Raw genomic sequence first — 12,051 nt, 5'->3', positions numbered from 1 at the left:
TAGGAACCTCTGATATTACAACCTATAAATGTAGAATTCGATGCATACGAATACAGTTGATATTTCATAATATCTTTTATTTTATATGATCCGAGTGTTAATTTTGAAAATATTCATTCCTGAAACTGAGGATATTTGATCAAGTGATTGAATTCAAACTGGAATTTTACGATAAATTATTTATGATTGTTTTATAATGGTTTATAACGGGTTCCCTCGACTCGCTACTCGCTGGATGTTTTGTAGGCAAAATTGGTCTTGGGAATCCCTTGGTTCATCAAAATTCCCTTAACTTCTCTGTAAAGTAGTTTTAAATTATGAAGCTATGAGATTAATATGTTCGAATGAAATCATAAGACCAACTGCTAAACCATTCAAACCCCGATTTAAAATGGTAGACGTTTTTAATAGGATGCGAACAAAGAGATATATTAAATAACTTCATTTATTCTAACTTTCTAAGAACATTAACTGAGGCCAAATTAAAAAAATTTAAACCGCGTCGCTGAACCGCCAAAAACCGGTTCCAATTGAGCGCCGTCTGAAATCTCAAAACACTGAATACAATTTCAATTGGAACCAACCATGTTTGAGCCGCGTCTCAAATTAGAGACGTTGCTCAAATTCTTAAACTCGGCCTCTGCGCTCACTTAGCTCAAACAAGCGTACGTGATTTAGGAACTTGTATCTGAAATGTTAAACATATTTAGTGTTTAGTCAAATCCATGAATAAAGCAATTTGTCTAAATTCGATTAATTTAGTCGTGAACATGAACCTCAATTGTCAAAATATGCTTAGTATCTCTCTCTTTATATATAAGGTAGTAATTGACCACTTGACCGATTTGTCTCAAATTTTGACTCGGACGCACCACGGAAATGTTCTTAGTATGCCAGTTTAAACGTTCCTAGTTGAATAGGTTCACTCTTATAAAGAAAACTTTGTATCCAGGCCTCTAGGCAAAGCTAGAGTTCCCTTATAGCTAGTTTTGAAAGTGCTCCATGGATCTATTAGTTTATCAATATAATATTAATAAAGCTTTTCTCTCATGGTAAATTGTATATATGATAGCTTAAGCTGGCCAACCAGCTCTGGCCACCGAATGGGCTGAAATTTTTTCTTCAAAATTCCATTTTTTTAGATTCCACGGGCAACGCCGGGCACTTGAGCTAGTTATAAAATATAAACATGAAACATCTCAAATATATCATGAATTAAAATATGCAAATGCTTAGTAAACCGGGTGTAAACCAACGATTAACCCACATTGAGACACGAATACCACCCGCGTATTTGTGTACGCACTAAAGCGTCGGAATCTCCCAGGATCCATATTCTGTTCGGTTTGCTCCTGCTCTGGACGGGTGAGGAGGGGGAGTAAACCCAAATATTGGCGCTCACAGTCAGTTCCAAGCTGACACTTGAACCGGGAACAGAAACACGAGCATAAAACGCACGTAAACTGCTTGCGTAGTAAGAAGTGCAGATCTAAGCCAATTATTTTACAAATTGTCCCCCACCACTCATTCAGGCAGTGTCACAAAAGTGTCAGACTTAAAATGAACCTGTGACAGTGACTTGTTTACAAATTTTCAGAATGTTTTGTTAAACAAAAACCAAATCGAAACAAACTGCTTTTATGTTATGGGGTTATAGAATGCATATCAGAAGTAGCTTGACTCGAAGAAAAGGTGAGAATTATAAAATAAAAAACACAGTCTAATATTTTTTGTTGATACTAATAGCACATAAGACATAAGTTTAGATGGAGATGGAATATTATGAATTTTTGGATCAAAAGGAAATTATGAACCAAAAGTTTTAAGCTCTCAACGCAAATTTGATTAGAATTCTGCCTGATACTTCTTACAAACAAAAGCTGAAAACAAGTGCATTAGATATTTTAAAAATGTATATGTCTAGGGCTACTAAAAAGTGAGTTAATGAGATAAAATCAAAGGTCAAGGCCTTGTGCGACACTTGAAACTCGACCCGGTCTTAGAAATTGATGCAACTTTTAATATTAATCTGAATCTCTGTGGGTTTTGTTATATCACGCGTGTTAAAAAACTTTGTAATTTGTCTAAATAAAAATATAAAAGATATCGAATGTCCACAATGACAATATTTTATAAGAAATAATTTAATTGTAATCATGTATATATCACTGGAAGCTAGACCACCCTATGAGTGGGATCTGCAGTACTCTGACCAAAGAAATCCTGAGTTTTAGTGAAGAGTGAGACAGAAGGAAAGGTTAAATTCATGCAACATCACTGGTACGACTTTGGGACATCATGGCTTCTCCAGTTTTGATTTTACGCACAAATATAAAAAACATTTGTTATTATCAGAATATTAGAGGAGTTCTGATTGAAAAAGATTTCTTGCGTGCAATTTACTTTTGTTTTACATAATAAAATATGAAATGTAAAGAATCGGCTTCTTTGAAAAGTTTGGACTATTTCTAAAATGCAAAAACATTATAAAGGAGAAAAGGGTGAAGGTCAAGTAGGGAGAGAAGAAAAGAATCCGGAGAGACCTGTTTAATGTTTAAATCATAAAAAAAGAAATGGTTAATTGCTCTTAATTTCTAGCTCGAGGCTAGTGGACAAGACGTTTTTTGTATAGCCATGTGCATGCCCTGAATTTAATAGTTTATAACCTTGTATTTCAAAGAATTATATTGTATTTAAATACTTCGGAAGTACACTTATTGCTTTTAGATTTAAATACATGATAAATAACACGTGTATTAATAGAGAGGAAGATAAGTAGGTCTACTCTGGTTCCGATCCAGAATCCGACGCTTCTGATTTGCGGATTATATAATCCTCTTTCGGGGATTTCTTCCTCTACAATACTTGGATATAACTGTAGAGTGTACGTTCTTCTTTTTTATAAACTAATATTTGAATATTGTAAAATATTCAAACATATCGCTGAATTGTGTAAATGTATAAAACCGAATATGATTTAAACTCTGAATATTTTCAATTTTTGTCGCTAGTCAGGATTATTCTAAAAATACATTTTAACATGTTAATCACTTCACATTAGCATCCTTGTCAATCATTGCCGCCATTAAATATGTATGCTTATTATATTTGTTCTTCCAGAAATACATGGTCGTCTCTTAATTTTTTTAATGTGGTTTTTACTATACCATATTAAATAAAACCAATTTTTATATAAAATAATACGCTTGTATTCCCAATATTTTTGCATCCCAAAAAAATGTATTTGTTTGCGTTATTCAGCCTAATTTTTTTCCCTGTTTGATGAATACAATAACTTATTCTGAATTCATGTACGGGGAATTTGTACATAAGACAAATATTTCTTATTCAAAGAAAGTACCGTCTGCAAAGCATGTATAATGATATGGTAGGGCGGGCTGGGTCGATTCAATCTCCCTTCTATACCATACTCCTTGATACAACTATATTGCCGTACACGAATAAAAGATCAATGCAATTAAAATTTAGGAAGAATCTAAAAAAAAGAGATTTAATAAAACCAGTTTAATTTATATAATATAAACAAAAAACTGAGTTTTTGTGACAAATTCCAAGTTTCTAATCCCTATATATTTGCAACCTGATGGTGTCAACAATTAATTAATATATAAAACAATCTAACAGAATTCATAGTTTGCTATATCAAAAATCTGCGACACTAGGTTGCAAAAATAGATAAAGCGATGGTAAAATCACAGCTCTTTAACGCAGATCCAATCGTTTTTGTACAATTTGAATCCATTCGCATTATTTGTAAACTTTTTGATCCATATAAACATTTTTGAATTATATAAAAAAAGGCATTCGCACAGGGTAATATTATATAAAAAAAAGGAAAAAAAGAAGAAAAGTATTCCACAATTTTCTGGTTTTCACTGTTTGATTATTAAATTTTTATTATTTAGTAAATATAATTATTTTACATAATCCGCAAATATCATCAGATAATCTTTTTCTTTTTCTTTGAAAAATCTTGTAAAATTTTTATTCCTGTGGATTAACACTCTGACATGGAATGTTAGCGTGGTGGAGATTCCATAAATCCCGTTTTTATTGTACTCATCCTTTTGTATTATCATTCTGTGTATTATATTACAGTTGTCGTGTTTTAAGAGCCAAACATATCAGTTCAAAGCATCAGGCTGGGTATAAGGGAGGGGGTGAGCCCCGCAAAATAGTCTCCAAGCCTCTGGATTGGCAAATGAGCATTTAAAGTGACCTGACGCTACCCCTATCCTTTAGCATCGACATTATAGAGGTACAAAGTAAAATTTCTTTTTTTAAATAATTCATATTTTAATTTGCAATGTTTTTGGATATTCAGGAAAACACTGCATAAATATGTAAAGATTAAATATTTTCTTTAAATGATTTACTTCTATAATAATATCTATTCTAGTGTTTAGGGGTAGCGCCCGGTCATTCTAAATACTCATCTATCTGCGAATACGGAGATTTGGAGACAATTTTGCGGGGCTCAAGGCGGCTCCGCCCCCCCTCTCTCGGCTGGGTAACACACTAAATGCACAGGGATCCAAAGTTTGCAGGCTCTCACACAAAATCTACGATTTAAAAGCAAAATCTAAAAACAAGTGCTTTATAGTTCTAAAATACACATTTCTATGGCTACAAAAAAGTATTTGATAGTTAAGTCATCCCAGTTTTGAAATTGTATGCAACTTTTCATAGCAGCCTGGATCTATGTGAATGTTGGCCTAATGATAGATACCAGAAGTGTGTTTATGACATTACTCAAGTTTTAATTCTTATCTTGCTTCCTTAGTTAAATAAACTCAAAATCACCATTTTGAAATCTGAGGCCGAATTTAAAGAATTTGAGCCGCGCGCGATATTTGAGACGCAGCTCAAACATGGCTGGTTCCACTTAAAATTGTATTCAGTGTTTCGAGATTTGAGCCGGCGCTGTTTTCGGCGGTTCAGCGACGCGGTTTTAATTGTTTTAAATCGGCCTCTGAACATATTTTCCACTTTCTAAGAAACGAGAACGTCAAAATAAAGTAAATTAGACGTAATATTGAAATGTTAAATGTTTTCAATCAGAACTCTTCTACTTGTAAATCTATTGAGAAGAGCATAACATATTTTTGATTTCAGAAATAAATTCCTTTTTTTTCTCATACGTGTGCGCAGAATCAACGCTAGATGACCTACGAGGTCAACAAGTTGTACAAGTAATGTCGAATAATGTGACCTTCTCCTACCGCATAGTACTGCTTCTTTCTGGTTTTGATTTTATGTCCAAATTGTAAAAATGTTTTAAAGATCTTAGAAAATACTTCCAACATCGATTCGTATATTTAATAATGATTTCCTGAACTTATTAGTTATCAATTTTCACTTTCCTCCAAGCCTTTCTTAAATTAAAAGTGTTAAAAACAAAAATTTATATTAATTCTAAATTGGTTTATATTTAAGATTTTGAGACTGAAACATTAGACTCAGTTCATGGTTCCTGAAACCTTTATAGTTATTGTTAGCATTCATAATCATCTATTCATCAAACCTTCTTCTATACATCTCTCTCACCCACTCATCAGTTTCATTAACCTCTTGACAATATACCTTTTAATATGCTTATTCGATAATTTCAGCCTATTCTTATTTATTCTGATTCATCAAAGTAATTATGTGTAATTTAATAGGCTGTAAGAGTAGGTATTGACATGGGTATGTTGCATGTGGGAAGAATATTATTTGAATATTAAATTATAATAATTCACAAGAATTTAAATCGTCTAATTATTTTTAAATTAAATTATGATTAATTTTCTCTACTTCTTTCCTTCCTTCGACTTTTCAAACTTCCTGCTCATTCCTGGCCCTTCCTAGTCCTTCCCAGTCCTTCCCAGCCCTTCCCAGTCCTTCCCAGCCCTTCAGCCCTTCCCAGTCCTTCCCAGTCCTTCCCAGCCCTTCCCACCCCTTCCCAGCCCTTCCCAGCCTTTCCCAGTCCTTCCCAGCCTTTCCCGGCCTTTCCCAGCCCTTCTCGGCCTTTCTCAGCCCTTCCAAACCCTTCCCGGCCTTTCTTGGCCCTTCCTTACCCTTCCTTACCCTTCCTTACCCTTCCTTACCCTTCCTTACCCTTGAGTTGTCCCTATACTTCCTTGTGGTGGCATATACTCCCTTGTGTTGGCATATACTCCCTTGTGTTGGCATACACTTTCTTCTGTTGCCCTGTACTCCCTTGTGGTGCCCCGGCCTATACTCCCTTGTGTTGCCCTGTACTCCCTTGTGTCGCCTCTCTGCTCCCTTGTGCTGACTCCCTTGTGTTTCACTGTACTCCCTTGTGTTGCACTGTACTCCATTGTGTTGTACTGTACTTCCTTGTGTTGCACTGTACTCCCTTGTCCTGCCTCTCTACTCCCTTGTGCTTCCCCAGTACTCCCTTGTGCTTCTCCTATACTCCCTTGTGCTTCTCCTATACTCCCTTGTGCTTCTCCTATACTCCCTTGTGCTTCCCCTATACCAACTTGTGCTTCCCTTATACTCCCTTGTGCTGCCCCTGCTCTCTCAGAAGAAAATCTATGTACTCCCCATGTCTCCCCTGAACTCCCTGCACTTCCTGACCTCTCTGTCCCCTTCAATTTGTTGCCTACTAAGTCAGTATTAGTTCCACTGCCTACCAGATTTGTTTTTGCTTGAATGGAAATTTCATTCAATGCAAGGAATTGTTTATTTCCACAAGTCACAAAAGAAGGAAGACCAAAAACACACGCTTGAAAAATTGTTTAAACAGGCATGCATAGAAAGATAGGCAGCTATCAATCAGATATAGAGATGTTAATCACAAAATAAACATTTTAAACACAGATAGAGATATTTTTTCACAGGAACTTTGAAACTTTATTACTATCTACATCGAGCTACTTTTTTACGGTTTTTAAAGGCTATTTCAATTTAAACACATTTCGTTCTCCTTTTTTATACTAAGCAACTAAAGCAGCTAAAGGACGGGAAAGAGGCTAACCCTGCGACCTAAACTTCCCTTCCCGAATTCCGTTAAATTTTTCCAAAAGCTTTATTACAAATCACTATTTCCGATTTCAGGGAAAATTATTTCCAAAACGTGATTATAGACCTTTTGTCCTATCTGTTATATTTTTGTGACCTGCAAATGTTATAGATAACATCCTATAGAAATTTGAAAGAAGTGTTAGTTTACAGTTTTGCTTGACAGTAATTATAAATTTTTGTATTTCTGAAAAATTGCTTTAAAGGAATTGAGTCTTTGTCACACATTATAATTTTCTAGTATCTTTATCTTTGCAATTTAATATTTCAAACTTAAATTATTTGTTTCAACAGAGTTTAAATACTTAACTTAAAATACATTGTTTAGGATAGTCCTACTGGATCCTTGGTTGAGATGAGAATGGGTATCCAGCTGAGTATTGGTAGAGCTTGCTGTAAGCTGGACACCCTAGTGTATATAATGGGAATGGTTTTGACTGTCCTATACCTGCTAGCTGGGGTAGCTGCTATCATATGGTTCGTTCTAACTCACTCTCAGGTATATAGCTTTAATTCAATTAGACGAAGAAGGGAAGGTATATACGGGACCAATTTTTCGTCCGGAACACAAATGACGTTACAACTCATCATTATTTCGTCCGGCATTGTTTACGTTGTTTTTTTAAGTACTCAAAATTATTATTTTCAAATTTTGAACCACATCATAATGATGTTAATAATGGTTTAAAATATTTTATCCTGTATTAATGTCCAATCATAAATGAGGAACCCCTGGACTTATTTGACTCAAATTTAATTGTGGAACTTAGTTGAACCTTGGGAATGTGTTATTTGCTCTTTTAAAGTTTTAAGTTAGGTAAAATGCTTTTTGTGAGGAGAACTAAGTTTCCTGGCGAAGCTGGGTTTCCTAGATAGTGAAAAGATATAAACGGATAGTGATCAAAGTACTTTATAAACGTTAATTATAAAATTTTCTTGATTTTTTATTTGTTCTCAAAAATATTAGAAAAGACAAATGTAAAAAGCAATGAATGAATATACATTACACATTAAGATATTTTTTACATAAATATCAAAATGAAATTCTACTAACTTTACTTTGTCGTAGTAAGGTATTTATCGTTTTACTATAGACGTTAAAACAATTAACGTAGTAAGGTATTTATCGTTTTACTATAGACGTTAAAACAATTAACGTAGTAAGGTATTTATCGTTTTACTATAGACGTTAAAACAATTTAGTAATTTAATGTTTATTTGACAAGGTCAGATTGTTAAACATCGTGAATACTGAATATATAAAATATATCTAGAATATCTAGAATACCCTATTCTACTACCCTGGGGAATGAGGAGCTCGTTTAGGCATAATTATTTTTTAAATGCGACCAATTCCTGGTGTTCTTGATAGGGTGGATTGTATGGAGGAATAATTACTGACCTATGCGAGGTCTGCTTAAATAATCAATCAAAAAAATACAGATAACATCCATAGCTGCAGGTTAAATCGAAGGCAGAATTTAAAGCGTTTACTAAACAAAAAAAGAAAACAAATCTTGTTCTTAAAGGGAGTGTTCGCGAAAATGAACTTGGATCGTGACACTAAAAATGAAATATATTAACGTCTAAAAATGCGGAGATAGAGTAAATCTATTTTTTTAGTTTTTATAGTTTTTAATCTGGAAATTTATCCTCATGCTTGTTTTAAATTTTAAATTTTTAGAACCTTGAATCAGCGGAGGAGATGTCAGATCTTTATCTGGTGATGATGGAGAGTGTTAAGGAATAATATTACGATATTTTGCTTCTTCTCTTTTCTAATTTTCTAATTTTCTGAAATAATTTTCTGAAATACAGTACAAAAAATTAAATCAGTTAATCTTGGAATTTGTAAAAAAAAATTGAATTTAGAAAGAAAGTTGTTTTGATTGATTTCCTCCTTCTTATCAAAAATGTAATAACAATTTTTGACTTTTCAATTGAAACTAGATTTCAAATCTGGGGAAATCATTAAGAATCAATTTTAGATACGTCGCTGAACTATCTACTGTCGGTTCAAATTTGAACCACCGATTCAAAGTTGAAGATTAAGTTGAAGGGAGGGAGGGAGTTCAAACTTATGAAATTCGGTCCGTGTATGAACGTAAATTTTATTATTCAGAATATTATTTNGAAGAATTAATTAAACCTTTGGATCGTCTTATTTTTAGGTTTTTAGGTCGTCTTTACAATCTCATCCTTTGTGGGTAACCCTGTACATTATCTTACAATACCGTACACATTCACCCTGACAATAAGACCTTAGCTATTAACTAGTTGTCTATTTATTGTTATTAAAATTAAACAGTATATTCTTAGTTTAATCTAAAGGTAGAAAATTGAATTTATAGTCCCAGTAAGGTCTATTGCCTGGGGCTACTATATGTTCAAACAGAATTTAACAAGAAATATTGATAGATGGTTGGATGTAGAAAGATAAAGAATTACGTATTCTTGTAGGAAATGATTTGGATGAAAAGTTGACGAAAAGTGTGAAATATGGTAGTTTAATTTGTATGATCAACATTATGAACAAATATTGTTGACTATGGATAAATTGAAAGATAAATGTAGATTTTAAACAACCAAAAAGACCACTTAACGGACTGTAAGCGTAATTTCATGTGACCCTCCATGCTATTTACAACCGTACCCTTGAATCATTAATCTGAAATGTGGAAAATACCATTGTTTTTCTGACTCAAAACCTTTTAATTGGTGAGTTTCTCCATTTTTTCATATGCAGAAATGCGCAGTCATTTTTGCAGAGGAACCGCAAATATAATTAAACAGGTTAAAGACACAAAAACATTGACAGTCGACATGACAGCTACAAAGCTACAATTAAAAATATAAACAGGCAACAAAGATGTATTGATAACCCCGTTGACCTCTGTAAAATGAATCTTAACGAATACGAATCTAAACAATTATGCGCAGATCAAGAATCCTGACTTGTGCGCATGCAAACATGTATACTGCTTATCAAACTTCCTAATATACAACTTCATTTTAATTAAGATTTTCTTTATTGATATTTTCAAGATTCGTTTTTTCAAATTTTTACACCTTTTTTTAAAAGTTAATTTACGTCTCTGAAATAAACAGAGAGATCATATTATTGTTACAATGTGGAATTGTAATTATTTCAATGCAAGTCTAGGCGATGCTATGTTCAATGTAGATTTTAATCCACCCCCCCCCTTCTTTCTTAATTCGTAATCTTTTTGTTAAATATCTCTTTTAAAAGAATTACTTCTGGTTGTCAGAAAATGTTTACGCTTCTCTTCCACATGGTTGTCAAACATCATATGTTTATTAATATAACTGCAGTGTATATTTAGATGTGTTTTACACTTGCTTAACTTGTATTGTAAAGAAATTGAGTATTTGCCACAAACTCAAATTTTTTAATTCCTATATCGTTGTAACCTGATGGTTTAAACCTTTGATAATTCAAACTTAGTTCATTCGATCTATAACAGAACTCATAGTTTGAAATATCTAAGACTTTTCGTTGCAAAACTGTGATTAGAAAATCAGAGTTTGGAAACCATAAGTATCAGGGGGGGGGAGCTGGCTGAGCCCCCCATATCCCAAATTGAGTACACCTCGACCCTTTTTTTAGCGGGAATGTACAGGGTTACCCACAAAGGATGAGACTGAAAAGACTACCTAAAACTCTGTAAATATGACGATCCCAAGGTTAAATTAAGCCGTCTTCCTTGAATACAGTATTTTAATATCTTATTTTATGATTTAGCAAAGAAAGAAATAAGTTTATAGTTGGAGGGAATCCATGAATATGGTTGGGTTCACATTATATCAAAGATTTAAAGAAATAAGTTTATTAGGAAACAGACAAGAAAAATTCCCTCCCCCCATCATAAGTCGCTTAAATTTGATCCAGTAGCCTCACATTGCAGTAACAAAGCAACCTACAATGAAATATTTACACTTACAGGTTTACCACGCTACCCTTGTACTGGGTTGCATGGGAGGAGGATTGTACTTGTGTCTCTATTATACAGTTCTATCAAGGTAAATATTTATCAATGCAAAACTTTGTACAATGAAGATTAAAGGGTCAGTAAGTGTAATTTTAAGTGACCCTCCATGCAAAGAGAATAATGCCCAATTTACAGCGGTACCCTTAAACCATTTGTGTGTTCGTCGATTACAGAGCTATATACGTGTGTGAACTCAACACAGCACATACTTGAATTTGTAGCTGATTACAACCGGGTTTCGATAAGTTTACACACGCATATCTCTGTACTCAACAAAAAACACAGAGGTTTCAAGAGTACCGTTGTAAATCAGGCATTGCCCTCCTTGCATGAAGGATCACTTGAAAATACGCTTTCCTTTAGATGTAAATTTGTTAATCAAGATAATGTATATTTTCCAACTATCATCAACAGATCTTATCTTTTTACATTCTAAATTTACTTTATCTATTCTTTTTTATTTTTAAAATCTAACCTTTTTATATCCTAGATTTCTTATATTATTAAATTAAAAATACATTTTTATCCTTTTCTAAATTAACAAAATCTTAATTATCTAACCTGTGTATCAATATGAAAGTAAATATGCTTACTTAAATCAATAGAATTTATATTTTTCAATAGTATTTAATCCATTTTTAGTATTTATATTAAAGTTTACCATAGTTTACCCTAGTAAACTGAAATCATCAAACAAATAAAAAAATCCTTATTTAAGAAATTGTAGAGAAGTCTCAGAACTAATCACTATCGCTATAGTGCTGACAGAATCAATTCCTGAACCACTGATTCAAAGCTAAAGATTCGTGATTGAACCACCTCACAATTCATTAAATACGGCCCCCGTACCATATAATACACAATCCTAAATACTGCCCCTCTACCATATAATACACAATCCTAAATACGGCCCCTGTACCATATAATACACAATCCTAAATACGGCCCCTGTACCATATAATACACAATCCTAAATACGGCCCCTGTACCA

At 33.4% G+C, this 12,051-nt stretch overlaps 1 long non-coding RNA gene across 1 annotated transcript; it reads left to right on the top strand.

Annotated features, from left to right (window-relative positions):
* Nucleotides 1-1,421: 1,421 nt before the first annotated feature.
* On the top strand, nt 1,422-8,795 carry LOC111704148 (uncharacterized). The gene is made up of 3 exons (XR_002765762.1): nt 1,422-1,692; nt 7,379-7,549; nt 8,735-8,795. It is a non-coding gene; the product is annotated as an uncharacterized LOC111704148 (long non-coding RNA).
* Nucleotides 8,796-12,051: the final 3,256 nt, after the last annotated feature.

Source organism: Eurytemora carolleeae, unplaced genomic scaffold (genome assembly GCF_000591075.1).
Source record: "Eurytemora carolleeae unplaced genomic scaffold, Eaff_2.0 scaffold599, whole genome shotgun sequence".
Classification (NCBI taxonomy): Eukaryota; Metazoa; Arthropoda; class Copepoda; order Calanoida; family Temoridae; genus Eurytemora; species Eurytemora carolleeae.
Note: the sequence above shows the minus strand (reverse complement) of the source record. Positions and strands in the feature narration are given on the sequence as shown.